Below are 27,765 nucleotides of genomic sequence, written 5' to 3' on the forward strand. Positions count from 1 at the left end.
ACTTTAAAGTAGTTTTTTCCAATTCTGTGAAGAAAGTCATTGGTTGCTTGATGGGAATGGCTTTGAATCTATAAATTACCTTGGGCAGTGTGGCCATTTTCATGATATAGATTCTTCCTATCCATGAGAATGGAATGTTTTTCCATTTGTTTGTGTCCTCTTATTTCATTGAGCAGTGGTTTGTAGTTCTCCTTGAAGAGATCCTTCACATCCCATGTAAGTTGGATTCCTAGGTATTTTATTCTCTTTCAAGCACTAGTGAACGGGAGTTCACTCATGATTTGGCTCTCTGTTTGTCTGTTTTTGGTGTATAAGAATGCTTGTGATTTTTGCACATTGATTTTGTATCCTGAGACTTTGCTGAAGTTGCTTATCAGCTTGAGGAAATTTTGGGCTGAGACGATGGGGTTTTCTAAATATACAATCATGTCATCTGCAAACAGGGGCAATTTCACTTCCTCTTTTGCTAATTGAATACCCTTTATTTCTTTCTCCTGTCTGCTTGCCCTGGTCAGAACTTCCAAAATTATGTTAAATAGGAGTGGTGAGAGAGGGCATCCCTGTCTTATGCCAGTTTTCAAAGGGAATACTTTCAGTTTTTACCCATTCAGTATGATATTGGCTGTGGGTTTCTCATAAATAACTTTCATTATTTTGAGATACATCCCACCAATACCTAATGTATTGAGAGTTTTTAGCATGAAAGGCTGCTGAATTCTGTTGAAGGCCTTTTCTGCACGTATTGAGATAATCATGTGGTTTTCGTCTTTCATTATGTTTATATGCTGGATTACAATTATTGATTTGTGTATGATGAATCAGCCTTGCATCCCAGGGATGAAGCCCACTTGACCATGGTAGATAAGCTTTTTGATGTGCTGCTGGATTCAGTTTGCCTGTATTTTATTGAGGATTTCTGTGTCAATGGTCATCAGGGATATTAGTCTAAAAATCTTTTTTTGTATGTGTATCTCTGCCAGGCTTTGGTATCAGGATAATGCTGGCCTCATAAAATGAGTTAGGGAGGATTCCCTCTTTTTCTATTGATTGGAATAGTTCAAAAGGAATGGTACCAGCTCCTCTTTCTACCTCTGGTGTAATTCAACTGTGAATCCATTTAGTCCTGGACTTTTTTTGGTTGGTAGGCTATTAATTATTGCCTCAATTTCAGAGCCTGCTATTGGTCTATTCAGGGATTCAACTTCTTCCTGGTTTAGTCTTTGAAGAGTGAATGTGTCCAGGAATTTATCCATTTCTTCTAGATTTTCTAATTTATTTGCATAGAGGTGTTCATAGTATTCTCTGATGGTAGTTTGTGTTTCTATGGGATCAGTGGTGATATCCCCTTTATCATTTATTATTGCTTCCATTTGATTCTTTTCTCTTTTCTTCTTTATTAGTCTTGCTAGTGGTCTATCAATTTTGTTGATCTTTTCAAAAAACAAGCCCTTGTATTCATTGATTTTTTTGAAGGTTTTTTTGTGTCTCTATCTCCTTCAGTTCTGCTCTAATCTTAGTTATTTCTTGCCTTCTGCTAGTTTTTGAATGTGTTTGCTCTAGCTTCTCTAGTTCTTTTAATTGTGATGTTAGGGTGTCCATTTTAGATCTTTCCTGTATTCTCTTGTGGGCATTTAGTGCTATAAATTTCCCTCTACATACTGCTTTAATGTGTCCCAGAGATTCTGGTATGTTGTGTCTTCGTTCTCATTGATTTCAAAGAACATATTTATTTTGCCTTCATTTCATTATGTACCCAGTAGTCATTCAGGAGCAGGTTGTTCAGTTTCCATGTAGTGGAGAGGTTTTGCTTGAGTTCCTTAATCCTGAGTTCTAGTTTGATTGCACTGTGATCTGAGAGACAGTTTGTTATAATTTCTGTTCTTGTGCGTTTGCTGAGGAGTGTTTTACTTCCAACTATGTGGTCAATTTTTGAATAAGTGTGATGTGGTGCTGAGAAGAAGGTATATTCTGTTGATTTGGGGTGGAGAGTTCTGTAGATGTCTATTAGGTCTACTTGGTGGAGAGCTGAATTCAATTCCTGGGTACCCTTGTTAACTTTCTGTCTCGTTGATCTGTGTAATGTCGACAGTGGGGTGTTAAAGTCTCTCACGATTATTGTGTGGGAGTCTAAGTCTCTTTGTATGTCTCTAAGGGCTTGCTTTATGAATCTAGGTGCTCCTGTATTGGGTGCATATATATTTAAGATAGTTAGCTCTTCTTGTTGAATTGATTCCTTTACCACTCTGATTTTTTGAATTTCCAGCTTTTCTGCCCTGCTTTTTCCCCATCTTTGTGGTTTTATCTGCCTTTGGTCTTTGATGATGGTGATGTACTGATGGGGTTTTGCTGTGGGTGTCTTTTCTGTTTGTTATTTTTCCTTCTAACAGTCAGGATCCTCAGCTGGAGGTCTGTTGGAGTTTACTTGAGGTCCATGCCAGACCCTGTTTGTCTGGGTATCAGCAGCGGAGGCTGCAGAAGATAGAATATTGCTGAACAGCGAGTGTTGCTCTCTGATTCTTGCTCTGGAAACATCATCTCAGAGGTGTGCCCAGCCGTGTGAGGTGTGATGTGTCGGTCTGCACCTAGTGGGGGATGTCTCCCAGTTAGGTTACTCAAGGGTCAGGGACCCACTTGAGCATGCAGTCTGTCCATTCTTGGATCTCAACCTCTGTGCTGGGAGACCCACGGCTCTCTTCAAAGCTGTCAGACAGGGTCATTAACATCTGCAGAGGTTTCTGCTGCTTTTTGTTTAGCTATGCCCTGTCACCAGAGGTGGAATCTACAGAGGTAGGCAGGCCACCTTGAGCTGCAGTGAGCTCCAACCAGTTTGAGCTTCCTGGTGGCTTTGTTTACCTACTCAAGCCTCAGCAATTGTGGGCGCCCTCCCCCAGCCTCATGCCACCTTGCAGTTAGATCTCAGACTGCTGTGTTAGCAATGAGAGAGGCTCTGTGGGCATTGACACTCCAGGCCAGGTGTGGTATATAATCTGCTGGTGTGCCATTTGCTAAGACCCTTGGTAAAGCGCAGTATTAGGGTGGGAGTTACCTGATTTTCCAGGTGTTGTGAGTCTCAGTTTCCCTTGGCTAGGAAAAGGGATTCCCTTCCCCCTTGCGCTTCCCAGGTGAGGTGATGCCTCGCCCTGCTTCACCTCTCACTGGTCGGGCTGCACCAGCTGACCAGAACCAATTGTCTGGCACTCCCCAGTGAGATGAACCCAGTACCTCAGTTGAAAATACAGAAATCACCCATCTTCTGTGTTGCTCGTGCTGCGAGCTGGAGGCTGAAGCTGTTCCTATTTGGCCATCTTGCTCAGGATCTCTCTCTTTTCCTTTATATATACTTGCATTAAGACTTTTGTTCAGCTGTCTTCACACAGTTCTTCCCTCGGAGGGGCATGCAGGCATGATGTAATCATTTTCTGTACCACATGTTGGGCCCACCATGGTAGCTGGCAAAGGGTGAGTGTAAGGGAAAAAAGACTGGCTAAGTGGACATTGTGGAAATCATTGATAATAACACGAGGTGTGTGACTCTTACTTTCTCCAGCTGCTCCAGCGAAGCTCAATAGGCACCAGAAACACAACAGGCTGTAATCACCTCAAGGCCATCACTAACACTGCAACCTCATGCAGGAACATCATGGAACAAATCAGCTACCATTGTTTTTGTGTACTCAGGACACAGGCTTTCTAGAGTTCCAGGGGGCAATGGAGCAGAATCTGAAGGCTGAAAGTACAATGAGTGACCATGGAATCCGCCATTGTCCTCTCTTTGCCTCCACCCTTTGGAGTGTGCTATTTACTCATGAGGCACTCTCCCATTACCCAGGGAAATTATTTAATACCACTTTCAGGCCGGGCGCGGTGGCTCAAGCCTGTAATCCCAGCACTTTGGGAGGCCGAGACGGGCGGATCACAAGGTCAGGAGATCGAGACCATCCTGGCTAACACAGTGAAACCCCGTCTCTACTAAAAAAAAAAAAAAATACAAAAAACTAGCCGGGCGAGGTGGCGGGCGCCTGTAGTCCCAGCTACTTGGGAGGCTGAGGCAGGAGAATGGCGTAAACCTGGGAGGCGGAGCTTGCAGTGAGCTGAGATCGGGCCACTGCACTCCAGCCTGGGCGACAGAGCAAGACTCTGTCTCAACCAAAAAAAAAAAAAAAAAAAAAAAAAAAAAAAAAAAAAAAAAAAAAAATACCACTTTCAAATGAGGAGCTCAAAAACCCAACAAGAGCTGGCATTTTCCTGTGACTTCAGACTCAGAGTCCAGTGCTCTGGCTCATTTTGCTCTATCCCATCTTTATCTACCCAAAATGCCTCTGAAGTGGCCATGCCTCACTCCAATTTGAAGGGTCTCCAGGGAGTAGAAGTATTTTTGCAGAATCTCAGAGCAAAGAGTCTTAGTTCACCAATGAAGAACCAAGACTGGCAGACACTTATGAGTATGTGAAACCATCAAGGTCACCGACTTAAAGCAATCCTATTTATGAGGAAGAAAACAGGTTTTCCTGTAGCCCTTGTCTACATTAGGCTGAGGTGGAGCATAGCTCATTTTGCTTCCAGCTGTCCACAGAGGTGGATGGCAGAACCCCATTCCTGTCTTCTTGAAACCGACCTGAAGAGGACCCCAGGTGAAGCAGAACCCTGGCTCTGCTCATTCTCTGTGCCCCTGGATAAGTAGCTAGGGAAGTGGGTGCCCCTGCCTTATGGCAGAGCTGCCTGCCCAGCTATTCATTTGTAATACATGGCCTCTAATGCATTGAAGTGAATTTATTTTATACCTAATTTGTTGAGCGTTTTTATCATAAAGGGATATTACATTTTTAAGAATGAAAGTTTTCTGCATCTATTTAAATGTTATGCTTTGTCCTGGGTCTGTCGTTCTGATCAGAAGCTGAGAGGTTCATCCATTCCTAGAGGAGAGCATGAGAACATCAGATCTTACATTCTGTGAACATGATCTGCTTACGATGTCTGCTTTGAGCATCTGACTCCCTAAAATAAGTTGTGGCTCAGGAACTGTCATCTGCTTTCTTCACTGAACTATGCCAAGTGTCTGGAAAAGTGCTATATATATATGTTATATATGTATAATGAATAAATAAACCCTAACTACAACATTTTTAGCTATGTCTGAGTGAACCTGGGGCCCCTTTCTCAGCATGCAGGGGCACAGAATCTCTCTGTGTGAAAGACAAAGTCCAGCTACCAGGAAGCTCGAGTGCCCTTTAGAAATGTAAGAACAGGTTTGTTTTCTATATGCTTTTCCAATCATAGAGGGACATGAATCATTGTGACATGAAAAAGCTTCTGGGGTGAAAGGAGAAAAAATATAAATATGAACAACCAGAACATACTCCAGTAGCACAGGAGAAGATCTTGTGAACACAGAGATAGCAGATGATCATCTATAAGCCAAGGATGGAGACCTCAGAGAAACCACCCAGCCAGTAGCTTGAGGTTGTATTTCTAGCTTCTAGAATTGTGAGAAACTCAATTTTTGTTGTTTAAGCACTTCAGCCTGTGGTACTGTACTATGGAAGCCATAGCAAACTGTCACAGCCTATTAGGACACACATAAGATGTTCCCTGTAGCATGGTTGAAATGGAAATAGAATTTATTATGTCAGGCTCCGCCAGTATTAAAAGGCTAAATTACTGAGGGAAAGGCCCCATTTATGGAATCTTATGAAGACATGAGGGCACAGCTCCTGTCCTGTTGAGGCTATAGAGATGAGCTCTGTGAGATACATATATAGAGTCACATTAGGCCCTTTTGTGTAACTCCCACTTTTTGGGTAAAAGCCCTCTCTAGTAACAGTGTGAACCTCTAAGTCTTAGAGAAGGTCTGGCAAGGCAGTGAAGTTGCCTGCTACAGGAGGTATCTGAGGTGGGTAGTTGTAACAATAAAAATAGCACCAACATGCAAGGATACTCACAGCCTAATGTAAAGTAAAAACAACACAAAAGTGTTTCTTTTTATATTCCTGCAAGCATATGACTGGTGACTGAACACCTAACTAAGATGCCGTTATGGACTAATGGAGGCCATATTCCTCTGTGAAGGGACTGTAGGTCCTTAATTGAGAAAGCTCTAAAACACTTTCCAGGGAATCCTCATATTTGGGTCTGGGTCCTGGGCTTCCCTGGTCTTTTTCCATTTGGAGACCTCACTGTGCCCACCTTGCCTCCAGACCAGCATGGGCCATGGTTACTGGCATGTTGCACCTGATTTTTGTTCAATGAAATGGAGTAGTTGGACTCATCAAACAGTTCCTCAGGGATCTCCTGCACAGAGTTCTGCAAAGAGAGCACCTGGAGGGCCGGCCAAGAGTAATCAATGGCATGCCTGGCTTTCACCACAGGGGAAATCCCCATTAGAAAGTCTGCTCCCCAGATCAGGGACATAGGAGCATTTGGGTAGACCTCCAGCCAGGGAGAAAACAAGATGACAGCTTGAACTCGTAGAATAAATGTCTCAACAGACAAAGGTGACCCCTGGTACTCACCTTCCCCTTATGCCAGCTGTAACCTGCAGTATAAATTTGATAGACCTTTAGCCTCCCAATACCTGGAAACATGCTCCTGTCAAGAAAGGACCCATTATCTCTTTCTTTCCCACAAAACATCATCATGAGGACAGGTGTGTGGCTGCCCAGATGATATCAAATGTGAGGCCTGGCCAGGATAGGCCTGCCAAGAGTGGCCTTGTTTTATCTATGGGCAATCCCTTCCAAATGACCAGAAGAGCCAGTGGTGAGGAATGAGCCAATGTCTCCATCATAAGAAAAGTCTCTCAGTTTAAGCCTTCCTGAGATGAGAGCCCCAGAAATTCAAGACACAACAAGAGAACATCTTGCTGTCTTTAGAGTCTCTCAGTAAATACAGGCTGCCTCTAGAATGGGTGTTCCAGATTACAGAATTCTAAATTGTCTTTGAGTCTTTAACTAAGGAAGTGGGGTCATTTTGAGATTTCATCACCTGGCCTCCTATGCAGGAAATGCATAAGGGGAAAAGAAAAGACACACACAATACTTTTAAGGGTAAACAGCCTTTATTCCAAGTATATGGCAATACAGATATAATAAGTAAATAATATAATAAGCAAATTATAATGGAAAAGACAGACAGGAAAAGATTTTATATATATATATATATTTACACTCTCCAGATTGTGGAGGATTCATCGCCAGACTGGGAAGCAACAGCCTGGGCTCCAGAGTCGGCCACCTGTCCATGTACAGATGAGGAGAGGTCTCATGAAGCTTCAGCGAGGTCTGGGACCCTAACTCTTTTTGTAATGAGTTGTTTGGCAAGAGGCCCATTCACAAGTGCCCTTCACAACTGGGCTCAAAGAACACAGAAAGGTCAACTTGATTTTGCGATTGTCTGTTTTATTTAAATAACTAATGTATAGGAATAGATCGAAATAAAGATTTCTCTGAAACAGCACTGGATGAATGCCTTAAGGGCCTCATGCAACCTGTTCCAGGACTTGGTGGCCATTGTTTGTGTCCATTTTCAATTGACTTCATATTTAATATTTAAGTTTTCCTCCACATTAGATTCCCAATTCTCAGAACCATGTCCACTGCCATGGGCCTTGGCTGGGGATATTGTCATCCATAGAGTTTAGACAATGGAATGCTGATCAGTGGTGATGCTGGGGAATTAGGCGAAGGCAGTTGGGACAGGCCCTCCAGGCTGAGGGAGGAGTTGGCCTGTCCTATGGGGTCCTGGGCAGGTAATTGCCCCCTTTGGGCCTCTGTTTTCTTATCTGGACAATTTAGGAATGATAAGCCTGTTTTGCAGGCCTCACAAGGTGATGATGGTGCTCAGGGAGAAAGAGAATCTGAGGGTGCTTGTGTCTGGTTCATCCAGAGAGGGATGATGGTGAAGGCAATAGTGACAGCCACATGAAACTGAGGTGTTAAGAAATGCTCTGAGGTAGTTTGGTTCCCACCACACTTTTCAGTTGAGGAAACAGCTCAGGGAAACCCTACTGCATGTCCAAAATGACACATCCAGTGAGTGTTGGAGCTGGGAGTGAGTCTAGAATCAGAGATCACTGGAGGTTGTCAGAGCATTGGATCAGCTGACTCAGGCCACTTATCCAGTGTCCAAGGTTAGTGTGGCTGAGGTATAACTGAAAGAAGCATATTTTCACTAGCCTTGTCCCTCATCCTAGCAGGTTGAGACCTGTAAGTTGTCTGCCCTGTAGAGGAGCCCCAGAGGGCCCAGATGAAGCTGTGGCAGCAGAAGGTGAATGTGCCTGTGCTGGGGAAGGGCTGCAGGGTTTCAGAGAACAGAGCTCTTCTCTCCCAGCTGGAGACCTCCAAATCAAAAGAGCAGAGGACCTTTCTACTCCAGCTCTTTCCTCCTGGGGCCACAGTGCCTAAAATGCCTTCATCAAAGAAACCAGAGCAAGGGTCTGGGAGAGCTGGGCTCCATGTGGGTTTTAAAACAGGTGGAGCCAGGGACCACATGACCTTATGGCTTCTTAAAATCCCACCAAGGAAGTAATTATGGAGTTCTTGGTGGCTATAGAGGCCAGCTAATAGGAAGACACAGAGAATTGGGAAAAGGCAGCTGAGGGTTCTCAACTACTCCAAGTAGGACACCTAGGTAGATGGTTCCAGGAGGCAGGGGTTTATGAGATTTCAGGGAACAGGACTTGGGCGGGCACGTGAGAGTATGTGCTGCTCCCCACTACCACTCTGACAGTCCAGGTTTTATGCCCTCTCTGGGACATTCCTCACTGACCTGGTGATGCTGGACATTGCCATGAAGGATTGTGTGGATGCGAGTGAGCCTGGGGCAGACAGGTCAGGGACTAGAATCCTGAGGCCTGGGAAAAGAGATTCTTGAACTGAGCTCCTAGATCTCAGTCCTTGCCAAAATTTCTCTTCTGAGGGCCTCACAGCCCTCCCCACCTCGAAAACAGGGGTATCTTACACGTGAGTGATGGAGGCTTCACAGCAGCCATCAGTCCCACTCCCTATGTGGTGAAGCTGCAGAGCTGCAAGGCCCCTTTTGTGCACATCCCCTGACACTGGTGGCCCTGGTCGTGGTGATGCTTGGAAAGCGTTGGAAATGGAGGCTACTTATGGACCAGGGGGCCTTTCTGATGGTCTTTGGTTTTCTGTCTTCCAGAGAAATATGATCCATACCCAGAAAAACAGAAAGGCGAGCAGTAGCTGGAGTCCTCACTTTGTGGGAGGGTGGAGGTGGAAATCAGAAATCAACCTGGGCAGGACATTCTCTTGTCCCGTCCTCTGCATCTAAGATTTATTGGAAGGGAGTAATACACAGAGAAGGAGGAGACCTATTCTAATGCAGGGTACAATTAGCGGAGTGGAGTTGATGACAAGTTCCTAGAGGAGTTGCTGTTTACATTCAACTCTGAGAACAAGTTAGGGTTGCATTATATTGGAGGGGAGGTGAGAGTCCCTTAAAAGAAAAGCCCCAGAGACCAGCCCTGTTCCCTTCTTCTACAAGGCCCCTACATAATCTTCCACCCAGGTCCTGTCAGCATCCGGTCCTTCCCTCTGGCTCCAGAAGATTAAAGTCCACGAGGAGATGCAGCTGTTCCAGATAGCTGGAAACAATCATCTTCTTCAGACTCAAGAGGAATTTCGGGTATGGTTCCAGTGCCTGGAGCAGCACAATCAGAATAAAAGGCAAAGACCTAGCAGATGAGCCAAGGGTAGGAGGAAACCCTCTCTTGTGGCCAGCTTCATACAGCCTGTGACCATGGTTCCCTGACTGGCATCAGGTTCTTCCCCAGCAGCTGTTTAGTCCCACCTGGACTCCAGCTGCTAGACTGGACTCCAGCTGCTAGGGAGGAACCTGGGACCTGAGGTGTGGCTCATGGAACCGCACAGCTGTCACTCTTTCCTGAAGCTGCTATCCAAGAACAGGCTGTGATAAAATATCAGAGCCATTAAGTGCCTGTTCTTGGAACTGCTTTCAGGACTCATTGAAGTTTGTACCAAGCATGGGCTCTGGAAGTCAGGCAGCTCGAACAGGCTGTCAGCCCCACCACTGACCAGCCCTGCGAGTGGGGTAGAAACCTCACTGCTCTGATACTTGAGGCACCACATCACAAATTTAATGCACCCAATCCCCTTTTCACTTTTTACCTATCTTTCTCTGTAATCACCATGAACTGATCTCTGCTAGCATTTTTATTCAAATGGATAAGTATATGTTACATAGTATATATTATTATTCCTCATGTTCCTTTTTTGCTATACTGTATGTTTCCACTCATATGAGGTACTTAGAGTAGTTAAGTTCATACAAACACAAAGCAGAAGAGTAGTTCCCAGGGACTACAGAAAGGGTAATAGGAGGGGGGGTTGTTTACTGGGTACAGAGTTTCAGTTTTGAAAGACTGAAAAAATGTTCCCTATGAACATGGACAATGGTTGCAGAAGATGTGAATGTATTTCATTTCTTTAAACTGCACACAAAAAATTACTAAAATGGTTAATTTTATGTATTTTTTTATAAAATTAAAAAAATACTTTTTAAAATGAGCAGACTACAATTATTTGCAACAGGTAGCTGAATATCACAAATGTGATGTTGCATAAAATAAAGTACGTGTGCCAACTTGGGCAACATGGTGAAACCCTGTCTCTGCCAAAAATACAAAACAATTAGCCGGGTATGGTGGTGCATGGCTACAGTCCTGGCTACTCAAAAGGCTGGAGTGGAAGGACGTCTTAAGCCTGGTAGGCAGAGGTTGCAGTGAGATCATGCCACTGCACACCAACCTGGGGAAAATAAAGAAAGAAAGAAGGAAGAAAGAAGGAAGGAAGGAAGGAAGGAGAAAGAAAGAAAGAAAGAAAGAAAGAAAGAAGAAAGAAAGAAAGAAAGAAGAAAGAAAAGAAAGGAAGAAAGAAAGAAAGAAAGAAAGAAAGAAAGAAAGAAAGAAAAGAAAGGAAGAAAGAAGGAAGGAAGAAAGAAAGGAAGAAAGAAAGAAAGAAAGAAAGAAGGAAGGAAGAAAAAGAGAGAAAAAAGAAAAGGAAAGAAAGAAAATAGATGTACAAGTATACATACTATATAATTTCATTTATATGAAATACAACAATCAAATAAAACTGAGGTTCTGACTTCCACTAATGGTGGAGTAGCTTGTTGAACTGTCACATTGTTAAATGATGAAACTTGAATAAAATATATTATCGTAGAAAAAAATCTGTGCACAGTACATACATAATATGTGTGTATAAAAACTGAATGAGGATTTCAGCTACGCCCACTGCAGGGGAGATAAGTATTGGCTTAACACTAGCCCAATGAACCCTGTTTATAAAACAAAACTCTTAAGGTAAAACAACAAAATCCAGAGTTTCTATTCTATAATTATCATTTATAGTTTCTAGTACACAATTTTAAAATTCATAAGACATGTAAAGAAATGTGAAAATGTAATCCATACACAATATCAAAAGCAGGAGGAAGAAATCCCAAGATGTTGCAATCAACAGACAAGAATTTGAAGGCAGTTTTTGTGAATATGTTCATGGGGAAAAATAAAATATTCTCATCATAAACAGATGTGGAACTTCAGCAGAGAAATAGAAGTTATGTATAACAACAACAACAACAAACCTAACAGAAAGATAAGGAAATGAAAAAAAAACTTTTGAGTTTATCCACAGATTTAAAACAGAAGACACAGCAATAGAAATTGTTCAGTCTGGAAAAAAAGAAAAAAAAAAGTACAAAAAGTTTAAAGGAAATGCACAGAGCTTTCGAGACCTGTGGAATGACTGAATCTGAGGAGACAAAACAATTAAAAAGGGAACAAAAGTAAACCACAACTGATAGCGGAATACTTCCAAAAACTGTCCAAATACCTAAATATTTATATCCAAAAGGTCAATAAATACAAAACAAAATACAAACAAAACCACAGCAAGGCCATATTGTGGTTTATGAAACTGGCAGGGCAGGGCTTTTGCTTGACTTGCTGTGATTTCTAACTGCTACTATTTATGGATATTATGGAAATAAATAGTAAATAGAATGGAAGATAGATTATTCTCGGAGTGTTTTTTGTTTTGTTTTGTTTTGTTTTGTTTTGTTGCAAAGATGACTGTTATCAAAGACAGAAGACTTTCCGGCCTTCAAAATTTTTCATTTCTTACTTTGAAAAATCTTTAAATTTGTTCTTTCCAAATCGTGTAGTAATATTGATGCTTCAGAAAGACGTCTCACAGATATTCTACCCTTGTGCATCTTCCTTGCACATAGCAGAGGCTGTGCCTAACGCAGAATAAGAAGCGTGTAGCAGTGGAGTACTACTTAGAATTAATCTGAAAAACTAAACGAAAACATAAATTGAGAATTCTCACTGTTAAGTTTCATGGAAAATTATAAAAAGTGCTTCTAAAAAGGCATTTTAAAAGGAAAATTAAGAGTTTCCAAGGGAGCTTTATTCAGGGCAGAAATGTAGACATTGTATACTACCTCACTACATAAACTTCATAAATGTTTTGAGAAGGACCAAGGGGCTTGGTTCTGTTGGCTTGTATTAAGTATGGCCAAGAGGTCCACACTAGAATATCAAAGTCCTGGGTTTCCTAGCTGTAGAAAGAAGGGGTCAGGTCTTTCCCCTGTGACGTTTTCTCTATTAAGTTGGCAGGAGCATCCCTCTGAAAGGTTTGACCCAGGTATGAGCCATACAGCCACTCCGGGGGTCCAAGGAGTGAGAATAGAAGAAAAGGTGGCTTTGAAAAAGCAAGTACCAGACTACTAGGGACCAGGTATTTTCTTTTTTTTTTTTTTTTTTATTTTTTATTTTTTTTTTATTTTTTTTTTTTTTATTATACTTTAAGTTCTAGGGTACATGTGCATGACGTTTATATCATGTATAACTCCCCAATGCAATCCCTCCCTCCTCCCCCCTCCCCATGATAGGCCCCAGTGTGTGATGTTCCCCTTCCCGAGTCCAAGTGATCTCATTGTTCAGTTCCCACCTATGAGTGAGAACATGCGGTGTTTGGTTTCTCTTCTTGTGATAGTTTGCTAAGAATGATGGTTTCCAGCTGCATCCATGTCCCTACAAAGGACGCAAACTCATCCTTTTTGATGGCTGCATAGTATTCCATGGTGTATATGTGCCACATTTTCTTAATCCAGTCTGTCACAGATGGACATTTGGGTTGATTCCAAGTCTTTGCTATTGTGAATAGTGCCGCAATAAACAAACGTGTGCATGTGTCTTTGTAGTAGAGTAATTTATAATCCTTTGGGTATATACCCAGTAGTGGGATGGCTGGGTCATATGGTACATCTAGTTCTAGATCCTTGAGGAATCGCCATACTGTTTTCCATAATGGTTGAACTAGTTTACAATCCCACCAACAGTGTAAAAGTGTTCCTATTTCTCCACATCCTCTCCAACACCTGTTGTTTCCTGACTTCTTAATGATTGCCATTCTAACTGGTGTGAGATGGTATCTCATTGTGGTTTTGATTTGCATTTCTCTGATGGCCAGTGATGATGAGCATTTTTTCATGTGTCTGTTGGCTGTATGGATGTCTTCTTTTGAGAAATGTCTGTTCATATCCTTTCCCCACTTTTTGATGGGGTTGTTTGCTTTTTTCTTGTATATTTGTTTGAGTTCTTGGTAGATTCTGGATATTAGCCCTTTGTCAGATGAGTAGGTTGCAAAAATTTTTTCCCATTCTGTAGGTTGCCTGTTCACTCTGATGGTAGTTTCTTTGGCTGTGCAAAAGCTCTTTAGTTTAATTAGATCCCATGTGTCAATTTTGCTTTTGCTGCCGTTGCTTTTGGTGTTTTAGACATGAAGTCCTTGCCCATGCCTATGTCCTGAATGGTACTACCTAGATTTTCTTCTAGGGTTTTTATGGTATTAGGTCTAACATTTAAGTCTCTAATCCATCTTGAATTAATTTTCGTATAAGGGGTAAGGAAAGGATCCAGTTTCAGCTTTCTACTTATGGCTAGCCAATTTTCCCAGCACCATTATTAAATAGGGAATCCTTTCCCCATTTCTTGTTTCTCTCAGGTTTGTCAAAGATCAGATGGCTGTAGATGTGTGGTATTATTTCTGAGGACTCTGTTCTGTTCCATTGGTCTATATCTCTGTTGTGGTACCAGTACCATGCTGTTTTGGTTACTGTAGCCTTGTAGTATAGTTTGAAGTCAGGTAGCGTGACGCCTCCAGCTTTGTCCTTTTGACTTAGGATTGTCTTGGCAATGCGGGCTCTTTTTTGGTTCCATATGAACTTTAAAGCCGTTTTTTCCAATTCTGTGAAGAAAGTCATTGGTAGCTTGATGGGGATGGCATTGAATCTATAAATCACCTTGGGCAGTATGGCCATTTTCACGATATTGATTCTTCCTATCCATGAGCATGGTATGTTCTTCCATTTGTTTGTGTCCTCTTTGATTTCACTGAGCAGTGGTTTGTAGTTCTCCTTGAAGAGGTCCTTTACATCCCTTGTAAGCTGGATTCCTAGGTATTTGATTCTCTTTGAAGCAATTGTGAATGGAAGTTCATTCCTGATTTGGCTCTCTGCTTGTCTGTTACTGGTGTATAAGAATGCTTGTGATTTTTGCACATTAATTTTGTATCCTGAGACTTTGCTGAAGTTGCTTATCAGCTTAAGCAGATTTTGGGCTGAGACAATGGGGTTTTCTAAATATACAATCATGTCATCTGCAAACAGGGACAATTTGACTTCTTCTTTTCCGAACTGGATACCCTTGATTTCTTTCTCTTGCCTGATTGCCCTAGCCAGAACTTCCAACACTATGTTGAATAGGAGTGGTGAGAGAGGGCATCCCTGTCTTGTGCCAGTCTTCAAAGGGAATTTTTCCAGTTTTTGCCCATTCAGTATGATATTAGCTGTGGGTTTGTCATAAATAGCTCTTATTATTTTGAGGTACGTTCCATCAATACCAAATTTATTGAGCGTTTTTAGCATAAAGGGCTGTTGAATTTTGTCAAAAGCCTTTTCTGCATCTATTGAGATAATCATGTGGTTCTTGTCTTTGGTTCTGTTTATATGCTGGATTACGTTTATTGATTTGCGAATGTTGAACCAGCCTTGCATCCCAGGGATGAAGCCCACTTGATCATGGTGGATAAGCTTTTTGATGTGCTGCTGAATCCGGTTTGCCAGTATTTTATTGAGGATTTTTGCATCGATGTTCATCAGGGATATTGGTCTAAAATTCTCTCTTTTTGTTGTGTCTCTGCCAGGCTTTGGTATCAGGATGATGTTGGCCTCATAAAAAGAGTTAGGGAGGATTCCCTCTTTTTCTATTGATTGAAATAGTTTCAGAAGGAATGGTACCAGCTCCTCCTTGTACCTCTGGTAGAATTCAGCTGTGAATCCATCTGGTCCTGGACTTTTTTTGGTGGGTAGGCTATTAATTGTTGCCTCAATTTCAGAGCCTGCTATTGGTCTATTCAGGGATTCAACTTCTTCCTGGTTTAGTCTTGGGAGAGTGTAAGTGTCCAGGAAATTATCCATTTCTTCTAGATTTTCTAGTTGATTTGCGTAGAGGTGTTTATAGTATTCTCTGATGGTAGTTTGTATTTCTGTGGGGTCGGTGGTGATATCCCCTTTATCATTTTTTATTGCGTCTATTTGATTCCTCTCTCTTTTCTTCTTTATTAGTCTTGCTAGCGGTCTGTCAATTTTGTTGATCTTTTCAAAAAACCAACTCCTGGATTCATTGATTTTTTGGAGGGTTTTTTGTGTCTCTATCTCCTTCAGTTCTGCTCTGATCTTAGTTATTTCTTGCCTTCTGCTAGCTTTTGAATGTGTTTGCTCTTGCCTCTCTAGTTCTTTTAATTCTGATGTTAGAGTGTCAATTTTAGATCTCTCCTGCTTTCTCTTGTGGGCATTTAGTGCTATAAATTTCCCTCTACACACTGCTTTAAATGTGTCCCAGAGATTCTGGTATGTTGTATCTTTGTTCTCATTGGTTTCAAAGAACATCTTTATTTCTGCTTTCATTTCGTTATGTACCCAGTAGTCATTCAGGAGCAGGTTGTTCAGTTTCCATGTAGTTGAGCGGTTTTGATTGAGTTTCTTAGTCCTGAGTTCTAGTTTGATTGCACTGTGGTCTGAGAGACAGTTTGTTATAATTTCTGTTCTTGTACATTTGCTGAGGAGTGCTTTACTTCCAATTATGTGGTCAATTTTGGAATAAGTGCGATGTGGTGCTGAGAAGAATGTATATTCTGTTGATTTGGGGTGGAGAGTTCTATAGATGTCTATTAGGTCCGCTTGGTGCAGAGATGAGTTCAATTCCTGGATATCCTTGTTCACTTTCTGTCTCGTTGATCTGTCTAATGTTGACAGTGGAGTGTTGAAGTCTCCCATTATTATTGTATGGGAGTCTAAGTCTCTTTGTAGGTCTCTAAGGACTTGCTTTATGAATCTGGGTGCTCCTGTATTGGGTGCATATATATTTAGGAGAGTTAGCTCTTCCTGTTGAATTGATCCCTTTACCATGATGTAATGGCCTTCTTTGTCTCTTTTGATCTTTGATGGTTTAAAGTCTGTTTTATCAGAGACTAGGATTGCAACCCCTGCTTTTTTTTGTTCTCCATTTGCTTGGTAGATCTTCCTCCATCCCTTTATTTTGAGCCTATGTATGTCTCTGCATGTGAGATGGGTCTCCTGAATACAGCAGACTGATGGGTCTTGACTCTTGATCCAGTTTGCCAGTCTGTGTCTTTTAATTGGAGCATTTAGTCCATTGACATTTAAGGTTAATATTGTTATGTGTGAACTTGATCCTGTCATTATGATATTAACTGGTTATTTTGCTCGTTAGTTGATGCAGTTTCTTCCTAGCCTCGATGGTCTTTACATTTTGGCATGTTTTTGCAATGGCTGGTACCGCTTGTTCCTTTCCATGTTTAGGGCTTCCTTCAGGGTCTCTTGTAAGGCAGGCCTGGTGGTGACAAAATCTCTAAGCATTTGCTTATCTGTAAAGGATTTTATTTCTCCTTCACTGATGAAGCTTAGTTTGGCTGGATATGAAATTCTCGGTTGAAAATTCTTTTCTTTAAGAACGTTGAATATTGGCCCCCACTCTCTTCTGGCTTGTAGAGTTTCTGCCGAGAGGTCTGCTGTTATTCTGATGGGCTTCCCTTTGTGGGTAACCCGACCTTTCTCTCTGGCTGCCCTTAAGATTTTTTCCTTCATTTCAACTTTGGTGAATCTGGCAATTATGTGTCTTGGAGTTGCTCTTCTGGAGGAGTATCTTTGTGGCGTTCTCTGTATTTCCTGAATTTGAATGTTGGCCTGCCCTACTAGGTTGGGGAAGTTCTCCTGGATGATATCCTGAAGAGTGTTTTCCAACTTGGTTCCATTTTCCCCCTCACTTTCAGGCACCCCAATCAGACGTAGATTTGGTCTTTTTACATAATCCCATACTTCTTGCAGGCTTTGTTCATTTCTTTTTCTTCTTTTTCTTTGGTTTCTCTTCTCGCTTCATTTCATTCATTTGATCCTCAATCGCTGATACTCTTTCTTCCAGTTGATCGAGTCGGTTACTGAAGCTTGTGCATTTGTCACGTATTTCTCGTGTCATGGTTTTCATCTCTGTCATTTCGTTTATGATCTTCTCTGCATTAATTAATCTAGCTGTCAATTCTTCCACTTTTTTTTCAAGATTTTTAGTTTCTTTGCGCTGGGTACGTAATTCCTCCTTTAGCTCTGAGAGGTTGATGGAGTGAAGCCTTCTTCTCTCATCTCATCAAAGTCATTCTCTGACCAGCTTTGATCCGTTGCTGGCGATGGGCTGCGCTCCTTTGCAGGGGGAGATGCACTCTTATTTTTTGAATTTCCAGCTTTTTTGCCCTGCTTCTTCCCCATCTTTGTGGTTTTATCTGTCTCTGGACTTTGATGATGGTGACGTACGGATGGGGTTTTGGTATAGGTGTCCTTCCTGTTTGATAGTTTTCCGTCTGACAGTCAGAAGGACTGTCTGTTGGTCTGTTGGAGATTGCTTGAGGTCCACTCCAGACCCTGTTTGCCTGGGTATCAGCAGCAGAGGTTTCCGAAGATAGAATATTGCTGAACAGCGAGTGTACCTGTCTGATTCTTTCTTTGGAAGTTTCCTCTCAGGGGTGATGCCACCCTGTGAGGTGTGGGGTGTCAGACTGCCCCTAGTGGGGGATGTCTCCCAGCTAGGCTACTCAGGGGTCAGGGACCCACCTGAGCAGGCAGTCTGTCCGTTCTCGGATCTCAACCTCCGCGTTAGGAGATCCACGGCTCTCCCCAAAGCTGTCAGACAGAGTCGTTCGCGTCTGCACCGCCCCTGCTCTTTCCCCTAATGGGCTGCAGCTGTGCGCTGTCCGCAGCGGTAGAGTCTACAGAGACAGGCAGGCTTCCTTGAGCTGCTGTGAGCTCCACCCAGTTCGAGCTTCCCAGCGGCTTTGTTTACCTACTTAAGCCTCAGCAATGGCGGGCGCCCCTCCCCCAGCCTCGCTGCTGCCTTGCGGATAGATCGCCGCAGATGGCTGTGTTAGCAGTGAGGGAGGCTCCGTGGGCGTGGGACCCTCCCGGCCAGGTGTGGGATATATTCTCCTGGTGTGCCTGTTTCCTTAAAGTGCAGTATTGGGGTGGGAGTTACCCGATTTTCCAGGTGTTGTGTGTCTCAGTTCCCCTGGCTAGGAAAAAGGGATTCCTTTCCCCCTTGCGCTTCCAGGTGAGGCGATGCCTCGCCCTGCTTCAGCTCACGCTGGTCAGGCTGCAGCAGCTGACCAGCACCGATTGTCCGGCACTCCCTAGCGAGATGACCCCAGTACCTCAGTTGAAAACGCAGAAATCACCGGTCTTCTGTGTCGCTCGCGCTGGGAGTTGGAGACTGGAGCTGCTCCTATTCGGCCATCTTGCTCCGCCCCCTCCGGGACCAGGTATTTTCAACCGTGGCAGTGAACTGATGGTTTCAGACAGAAGTCAGCTTCCCGCAAGGGATCCCGAGAGGCTCTGGGTCCCTACCACCGAACGGTTGCACCCTGCATGTTCAAAGAGGCGTGGCAGGAGACAGGTGATGAGAAGGGGCGGGGCTGAGGAACGGGCCCTGCAAAGGGCTGGGCGCGCCCAGCTCCCCGAGGGCAAGCGTTATGGCAACACTGGGTAGACTGTGAGAGGCTTCCGGGATCTCTCTTGTCAGAGGGAAATCAAACTTCAGGCACAATTAGTCACGCAACTGGCACCTGGGGAGACTGTCACAATTAAAAGTGAGCCCACCTGCCCTGGCCAAGCTGTCTCCTCGCAGGCAGAAGAAGTTTGGGAAGAGATAGGCTCCTCTCAGCAGGGAGGAATTGCACTGGAAACATAGAGAGGGGAGGAGAAGACGAGATTTTCCCCGGAGAATTGGAACTGTAGTCTCAGATCCACAACCAGCCTTCTGGTCGCGACAGTCGGACTATAATCCCTGCGTGCGCTGGGCTTAGAGGCGGTGCCAAGACCTAGAGGAAGGGTCAAAAGGGTGGGTCCCTTGCAAGGCATCCTGGGAGTCATAGTCCTTAAACGGTTTCCAGCACATTGGTCGCAGGGCTACTGAACTACAATCCCAGCATGCATAGGAATGGGGGCGGTGTGTAACGGCTGGAGGGAAGGATTGAGAGGCACGTCCCTGGCCAGGGATGCTGGGAGTTATGGTCTCTTAATGGTTTCCAGCGATTGGACCCCGGCCTGCAGACTGTAATCCCAGCATGCACCGGGCTTCCGGGCGGTGTGTAGCACTGGAGGGAAGGATAGGGAGGTGCGTCTTTAGCCAGGCATGCTTGGAGTTATGGTCTCTTAACGATTTCCAGTGATTGGACCCCGGCCTGCGGACTGTAATCCCAGCATGCACCGGGCTTCCGGGCGGTGTGTAGCACTGGAGGAAAGTATAGGGAGGTGTGTCCTTAGCCAGGCATGCTTGGAGTTACGGTCTTTTAACAGTTTCCAGTTCATTGGTTACAGGGCTACCAGACTACAATCCTATAGAATGAGACCACCACTTCTCCTGCTGTCTTTCCCGGCTTTTCCCTGTCTCCCCTTTTCCCTAGTTTATAAGACAGGAGAAGGGGGAGAAAGCAAAAAGTTGGAAAGAAACAGAAGTAAGATAAATAGCTATATGACCTTGGCACCACCACCTGGCCCTGGTGGTTAAAATAATAATGATAATATTAACCCCTGACCAAAACTACTAGTGTTATCTGTAAATTCCAGACATTGTATGAGAAGGCACTGTAAAACTTTTTGTTCTGGTAGCTGATGCATGTAGCCCCCTCGTCACGTTTTCCACGCTTGCTTGATTTATCACGACCCTTTTACATGGATCCCATGAAGATGTAAGCCTTTAAAAAGGCCACATATTTCTTCTTCAGAGAGCTCGGCTCTTAAGACGCGAGTCTGCTGACGCTCCTGGCTGAATATAAAACTTCTTCCTTCTTTAATCCAGTGTCTCAGGAGTTTTGTCTGCAGCTCGTCTTGCTATATTTCTTGGCTCCCTGACCGGGAAGCAAGGTGATTAGCGGATGGTCGAGGCAGCCCCTTAGGCAGCTTAAGCCTGCCCTTTAGAGCATCCCTGTTGGGACTTTGGCCAGCTTGAGTGATGCAGATCCTGAGAGCGCTCCTAGGTAGGCAATTGCCCCAGTGGAATGCCTCATCAGAGCAGTGCACAGCAGGCCCCCGCAGAGGATCAACACAGTGGCTGAACACCGGGAAGGAACGGGCACTTTAAGTCCAGACATCTGAAACTTGGTAAGACTAGTCTTTGGAATTTGCCCACTCCATTTGAGTGGAAGTGAAAGAAATCAGGCACATTCCTCAGTCCTGGGCCCAGTACAAACAACATATATCTCTCAATTTCCTGGGCCCAGTACAAACAACATATATCTCTCAATTTCCTGGGCCCAGTACAAACAACATATATCTCCCATATCTCTCAACTTCCTGAGCCCATTACAAACACGTCCCACCATATATCTCACCTTTAGAAAAACACCACCTGGCAAAATCCCTGATAACGACACAGCTGTTTGTAGTTTTACTGAAAGCATGGGAACCAATTGATCACTGCTAAATGTATAACTTAAAATGTTAACCAATTGTAATGCTGTAACCCAAAGAATTCCCTTGTTTCTCTGTAACCTTACATATCCTGTTTACATCGGGCTATAAAAAGTGAGCGCATGCATCGTTCGGGGCCCTCTTGTATGTTGTGGAACGGAGGGACCAAGTTCGAACTTGCAGTAAAGATCCTTGCCGCTTGGCTTTGACTCTGGACTCTGGTGGTCTTCTTCGGGAAATAAACGGTCTGGGCATAACAGAAGCATGGCCTGATCACCCATGGCATGCCTGTACCGGCATTTGGTTTTTGTTTTTGACTTGACTTGAATTGTTTGATACTTTGGTTTTGGTTTTGACCTGGCTCGGATTTCCGGATACTCTGATTTTGTTTTTGATTCTGGTTTGGTATAAACTGAAAAGGTGTGTGTGCGCCCTTTTTACCTGTTCTTTGTTTTGTGGTGTGCGTGTGGTGTGAGCGTGGTGTTTTGTCTCGTAGGAAACATGGGTCAGACACAAAGTGAGCTCACTCTGCTAGGAACTATGTTGAAAAATTTTAAGAAGGGATTTAATGGAGACTATGGGGTTAGGACACCAGGAAAACTTAGAACTTTGTGTGAAATAGATTGGCCAACATTAGAAGTGGGTTGGCCATCAGAAAGAAGCCTGGACAGGTCCTTGTTTCTAAGGTATGGCACAAGATAACTGGTAAGTCAAAGCACTCAGACCAGTTCCTATACGTAGACACTTGGTTACAGCTGGTGCTAGATCCCCCACAGTGGCTAAGAGGGCAGGCGGCAGCAGTGCTAGTAGCAAAGGGACAGATAGCCAAGGAAGGATCCCGCTCCACTCGCAGAGGGAAATCAACTCCTGAAGTTCTGTTCGACCCAACATCAGAAGATCCATTGCAGGAGATGGCAGCAGTGATCCCAGTGGTGCCCTCCCCTTACCAGGGAGAGAGACTCCCCACTCTTGAGCCCACAGTGCTTGTGCCTCCACAAGACAAACATATCCCTAGGCCACCCAGAGTAGATAAGAGAGGAGGTGAGGCCTCAGGAGAAACCCCTCCCTTGGCAGCTCATTTGCGACCCAAAACTGGGGTACAGATGCCCCTGAGAGAGCAGCGGTATACTGGGATAGATGAGGATGGTCACATGGTGGAGACGCGTGTTTTTGTGTACCGCCCTTCACCTCTGCAGACCTTCTCAACTGGAAAAACAATACCCTGTCCTATACTGAAAAGTCACAAGCTCTAATTGATTTGCTCCAAGCTATTATCCAGACCCATAACCCCACTTGGGCTGATTGCCACTAGTTGTTCATGTTCCTCTTTAACACAGATGAAAGGCAGAGAGTGCTCCAAGCAGCAACCAAGTGGCTAGAGGAACATGTACCAGCTGATTACCAAAACCCCTAAGAGTATGTAAGGACCCAGTTACCAGGAACCAACCCCCGGTGGGAGCCAAATGAAAGAGAGGGTGTGCAAAGGCTGAACTGATACAGGGACGCTCTCCTGGAAGGATTAAAGAGGGGAGCCCAGAAGACCACAAATGTTAACAAGGTCTCTGAGGTCATTCAGGGAAAAGAAGAAAGTCCAGCACAATTCTATGAGAGACTGTGTGAGGCCTATCATATGTATACTCCCCTTGATCCCGATAGCCCTGAAAATCAGCGCATGACTAACATGACTAACATGGCTTTAGTTAGTCAAAGCACAGAAGACATTAGAAGAAAACTGCAGAAACAGGCTGGGTTTGCAGGGATGAATACATCACAGTTATTAGAAATAGCTTACCAGGTGTTTGTAAACAGGGATGCAGTAAGCCGTAAGGAAAATCACAAAGAGAATGAACTCCAGACCCTGTGAAATGCCGACCTGTTAGCTGCAGCAATTAGAGGGGTCAAAGAGGCAAGGGAAGGGTGGCCCCGGGAAAGAAACTCAGCCTGGCTGTCAGAGTCTGCAGCGTTACCAGTGTGCTTATTGTAAAGAAATGGGACATTGGAAGAACAAATGCCCTCAGCTAAAGGGAAAACAAGGAGAATCAGAGCAGGAGGCCCCAGACAAGAAGGAAGGGACCCTGCTCAACCTGGCAGAAAGGTTGTTGGACTGAGGGGGACAAGGCTCATGTGCCCCCAAAGAGCCTATGGTCAGGATGACAGTCAGGGGTAAAGACATTGATTTTCTTGTAGATACCAGTTTTGAACATTCTGTAGTAACCACCTCAGTTGCCCCCTTATCCAAAAAGACTACTGACATAATCGGAGCCACGGGGGTTTCAGCAAAGCAAGCTTTCTGCTTGCCTCAGACTTGTACTGTAGGAGGACATAAAGTGATTCATCAGTTTTTGTACATGCCTGACTGTCCGTTGTTGGGAAGGGACTTGCTTAGCAAGCTGAGAGCCACTATCTCTTTTACGGAGCATGGCTCTTTGCTGCTAAACTTACCTGGAACAGGAGTCATTATGACCCTTACGGTACCCCGAGAGGAGGAATGGAGACTTTTAACTGAGCCGGGTCAAGAGATAAGACCAGCTCTGGCTAAGCGGTGGCCAAAAGTGTGGGCGGAAGACAACCCTCCAGAGTTGGCAGTCAACAAAGCCCCTGTACTTATAGAAGTTAAGCCTGGGGCCCAGCCGGTTAGGCAAAAACAGTACCCGGTCCCGAGAGAAGCTCTTGAACGTATCCAGGTCCATCTCAAGCGCCTAAGAACCTTTGGAATTATAGTTTCTTGTCAGTCTCCATGGAATACTCCCCTCCTGCTGGTTCCCAAGCCAGGGACCAAGGACTACAGGCCGGTACAGGATTTGTGCTTGGTTAATCAAGCTACAGTGACTACATCCAACGGTACCTAACCCATATACATTGCTGGAGTTGCTGCCAGCTGAGGACATCTCGTTCACCTGCTTGGACCTGAAAGATGCTTTCTTTAGCATCAGATTAGCCCCTGAGAGCCAGAAGCTGTTTGCCTTTCAGTGGGAAGATCCGGAGTCAGGTGTCACTACTCAGTACACTTGGACCCGGCTTCCCCAAGGGTTCAAGAACTCCCCCATCATCTTTGGGGCGGCATTGGCTCGAGACCTCCAGAAGTTTCCCACCAGGGACCTAGGCGGCGTGTTGCTCCTGTACATTGATGACCTTCTGCTGGGACACCCCACGGCAGTCGGGTGCGCCAAAGGAACGGATGCCCTACTCCGGCACCTGGAGGACTGTGGGTATAAAGTGTCCAAGAAAAAAGCTCAGATCTACCGACAGCAGGTACATTTCCTGGGATTTACTATCCCACAGGGGGAGCGCAGCCTGGGATCAGAAAGAAAGCAGGTCATTTGCAATCTACTGGAGCCTAAGAGCAGAAGGCAGGTGAGAGAATTCTTAGGAGCTGTGGGGTTTTGCAGACTGTGGATCCCAAACTTTGCAATATTAGCCAAGCCTTTGTATGAGGTCACAAAGGGGGGACTGGGAACCTTTTGAATGGGGATCCCAACAACAGCAAGCCTTTCCTGAGTTAAAGGAAAAACTTGTGTCAGCCCCAGCCTTGGGGCTACCTGACCTGACAAAACCTTTTACATTGTATGTGTCAGAGAGAGAAAAGATGGCAGTTGGAGTTTTAATCAAAACTGTGGGGCCCTGGCCGAGGCTTGTGGCCTACCTCTCTAAACAACTAGATGGGATTTCTAAAGGATGGCCCCCATGTTTGAGGGCCTTGGCAGCAACTGCTCTGCTAGTACAAGAAGCAGATAAGCTGACTCTTGGGCAAAACCTGTTCATAAAGGCCCCCCATGCTGTGGTGACTTTAATGAATACTAAAGGACATCATTGGTTAACTAATGCTAGACTCACCAAGTACCAAAGTTTGCTCAGTGAGAATCCCCGCATAACCATTGAGGTTTGTAATACCCTGAATCCTGCCACCTTGCTCCCGGTATCAGAGAGCCCTGTCAAGCATGACTGTGTAGAAGTGTTGGACTCAGTTTACTCTAGCAGACCTGACCTCCGGGACCAGTAGACTGGGCATCAGTAGACTGGAAACTATACGTGGATGGGAGCATCTTCATCAACCCACAAGGAGAGACATGTGCAGGGTATGCAGTGGTAACCCTGGACACTGTTGTTGAAGCCAGATCGTTGCCCCAGGGCACTTCAGCCCAGAAAGCTGAACTCATTGCTTTAATTCAGGCCTTAGAACTCAGTGAAGGTAAAACCATAAACATTTACACTGATTCTCGGTATGCCTTTTTAACCCTTCAAGTACATGGAGCATTATATAAAGAAAAGGGCCTATTGAACTCTGGGGGAAAGGACATAAAATATCAACAAGAAATCTTGCAATTATTAGAAGCAGTATGGAAATCCCACAAGGTGGCAGTTATGCATTGCAGAAGACACCAGCGAGCTTCCACCTTGGTGGGTTTGGGGAATTCGGGCGCTGACTCAGAGGCTTGAAAAGCAGCATCTGCCCCCTTCTGGGCATCAATCACAGCCCCCCTGCTCCCTCAAGCACCTGATCTTGTACCTACTTATTCTAAAGAAGAAAAGGACTTTCTCCAGGCAGAGGGAGGACAAGTGATGGAGGAAGGATGGATTCAGTTACCAGATGGGAGAGTAGCTGTGCCACAGCTGCTAGGAGCTGCAGTTGTACTGGCTGTGCATGAAACCACCCATCTAGGTCAGGAGTCACTTGAAAAGTTGTTAGGTCAGTATTTCTACATCTCGCATTTGTCAGCCCTTGCCAAAATGGTGAGGCAGCAGTGTGTTACCTGCCAACAGCATAATGCCAGACAAGGTCCAGCCGTTCCGCCCAGCATACAAGCTTATGGAGCAGCCCCCTTTGAAGACCTCCAGATGGACTTCACAGAGATGCCAAAGTGTGGAGGTGACAAGTATTTACTACTTCTTGTGTGTACCTACTCTGGGTGGGTTGAGGCTTATCCAACACAAACTGAGAAAACTCGTGAAGTAACCCGTATGCTTCTTCGAGATCTTATTCCTAGATTTGGACTGCCCTTATGAATCGGCTCAGATAACGGGCCGGCGTTTGTGGCTGACTTGGTACAGAAGACAGCAAAGGTATTGGGGATCACATGGAAATTGCATGCTGCCTACCGGCCTCAGAGTTCCGGAAAGGTGGAGCAGATGAACCGGACTATCAAAAATAGTTTAGGGAAAGTATGTCAGGAAACAGGATTAAAATGGATACAGGCTCTGCCTATGGTATTATTTAAAATTATATGTACCCCTTCTAAAAGAACAGGATATTCCCCTTATGAAATGTTATATCATAGGCCCCCTCCCATATTCCAGGCACTCCCCGAGAGTTGGGTGAAATTGAGTTACAGCAACAGTTACAGACTTTAGGGAAAATTACACAAACAATCTCAGCCTGGGTAAATGAGAGATGCCCTGTTAGCTTATTCTCCCCAGTTCACCCTTTCTCCCCAGGTGATCAAGTGTGGATCAAGGACTGGAACGTAGCCTCTTTGTGCCCATGGTGGAAAGGACCCCAGACTGTTATCTTGACCACTCCCACCACTGTGAAGGTAGAGGGAATCCCAGCCTGGATCCACCACAGCCGTGTAATTCCTGCAGCGCCTGAAACCTGGGAGGCAAGACTAAGCCCAGACAACCCTTGCAGAGTGACCCTGAAGAAGACAACAAACCCTGCTCCAGTCACACCCGGAAGCTGACTGGTCCACGCACGGCCGAAGCATGAGGAATCTCTTGTGGGATTCATTTTTCTTAAATTTTGGACTTATACAGTAAGGACATTTGTGTCATGTTGTCAGACTCCATGCTCTTCCTCTCCAGTGGAATTTGTTGAAGAAGCATAGTTACCTGTAATATCCTCAGTCTAATGCTGCTGGGATTGGTTATGAAGCTGGGCATGTTGTGCTTGGCCTCATTGACATTTTTCAAAATATCTTTCCCATATTTTGAAGTTTGATACTGCTTTCTTAATGTGAACACTTGGATCTCTGCCTTCACAGTGTGTAGGCTTACCTCCTTTTCTATTTTGTTCATCTCTACTAGCATCTGCAAGGGCACAAGTTTTATTCTTAGTCCATCTTCTACTTCGTGATAGGAAATTTGCCAAATAGGTCCTTAGTGGGAAAGAAAACTCACTGGCATTTTTCCTTCTCTCTGTTCCTTCTGACCCTGGCAGGTGTGAGAGTTATCGAGTGAGATGGAGCAATGGTAGATCGTGACCAGCCCTCACCTGGAATATTGGTTATAATAAAAAGATAATCCTCTCACTTTTTGCAAGCATAATTTATTTGCCTTAGAGTTTTTCTGGGCTTTCCCTTACAGGTTTCTACTAATGAAGTGCAAATATTGATGAAGACAATACTACTGCCTTGATACCAGACAGTAACAATCGCCTTTTTTTTTGTATCTACAATTATAAATGAAATGTATACTGTAAAAAGAAAAGAACACGTCATAAATATCTTTATAAAGTAAAAGTCTTAGTTGGTGGCTGGGAGTGGTGGCTCATGTCTGTAATTCCAGGACTTTGTGAGGCCGAGGCAGGTGGATTATGAGACCAGGAATTTGAGACCAGCTTGGCCAACATGGTGAAACCCCGTCTCTACTAAAAAAATACAAAAATTAGCTGGGCGTGGTGGCGGGTGCCGGTAGTCCCAGCTACCCAGGAGGCTGAGGCAGGAGAATCGCTTAAACCCAGGAGGCAGAGGCTAC

At 44.5% G+C, this 27,765-nt stretch overlaps 1 long non-coding RNA gene across 1 annotated transcript; it reads left to right on the top strand.

Moving 5' to 3' along the window:
- Positions 1-2,084: 2,084 nt before the first annotated feature.
- LOC117083089 lies at positions 2,085-26,842 on the top strand. The gene is made up of 3 exons (XR_004436934.1): positions 2,085-2,095; positions 12,934-12,939; positions 25,872-26,842. It is a non-coding gene; the product is annotated as an uncharacterized LOC117083089 (long non-coding RNA).
- Positions 26,843-27,765: the final 923 nt, after the last annotated feature.

This window comes from Trachypithecus francoisi, unplaced genomic scaffold (assembly GCF_009764315.1).
Source record: "Trachypithecus francoisi isolate TF-2019V2 unplaced genomic scaffold, Tfra_2.0 Contig00291, whole genome shotgun sequence".
Lineage (NCBI taxonomy): Eukaryota > Metazoa > Chordata > Mammalia > Primates > Cercopithecidae > Trachypithecus > Trachypithecus francoisi.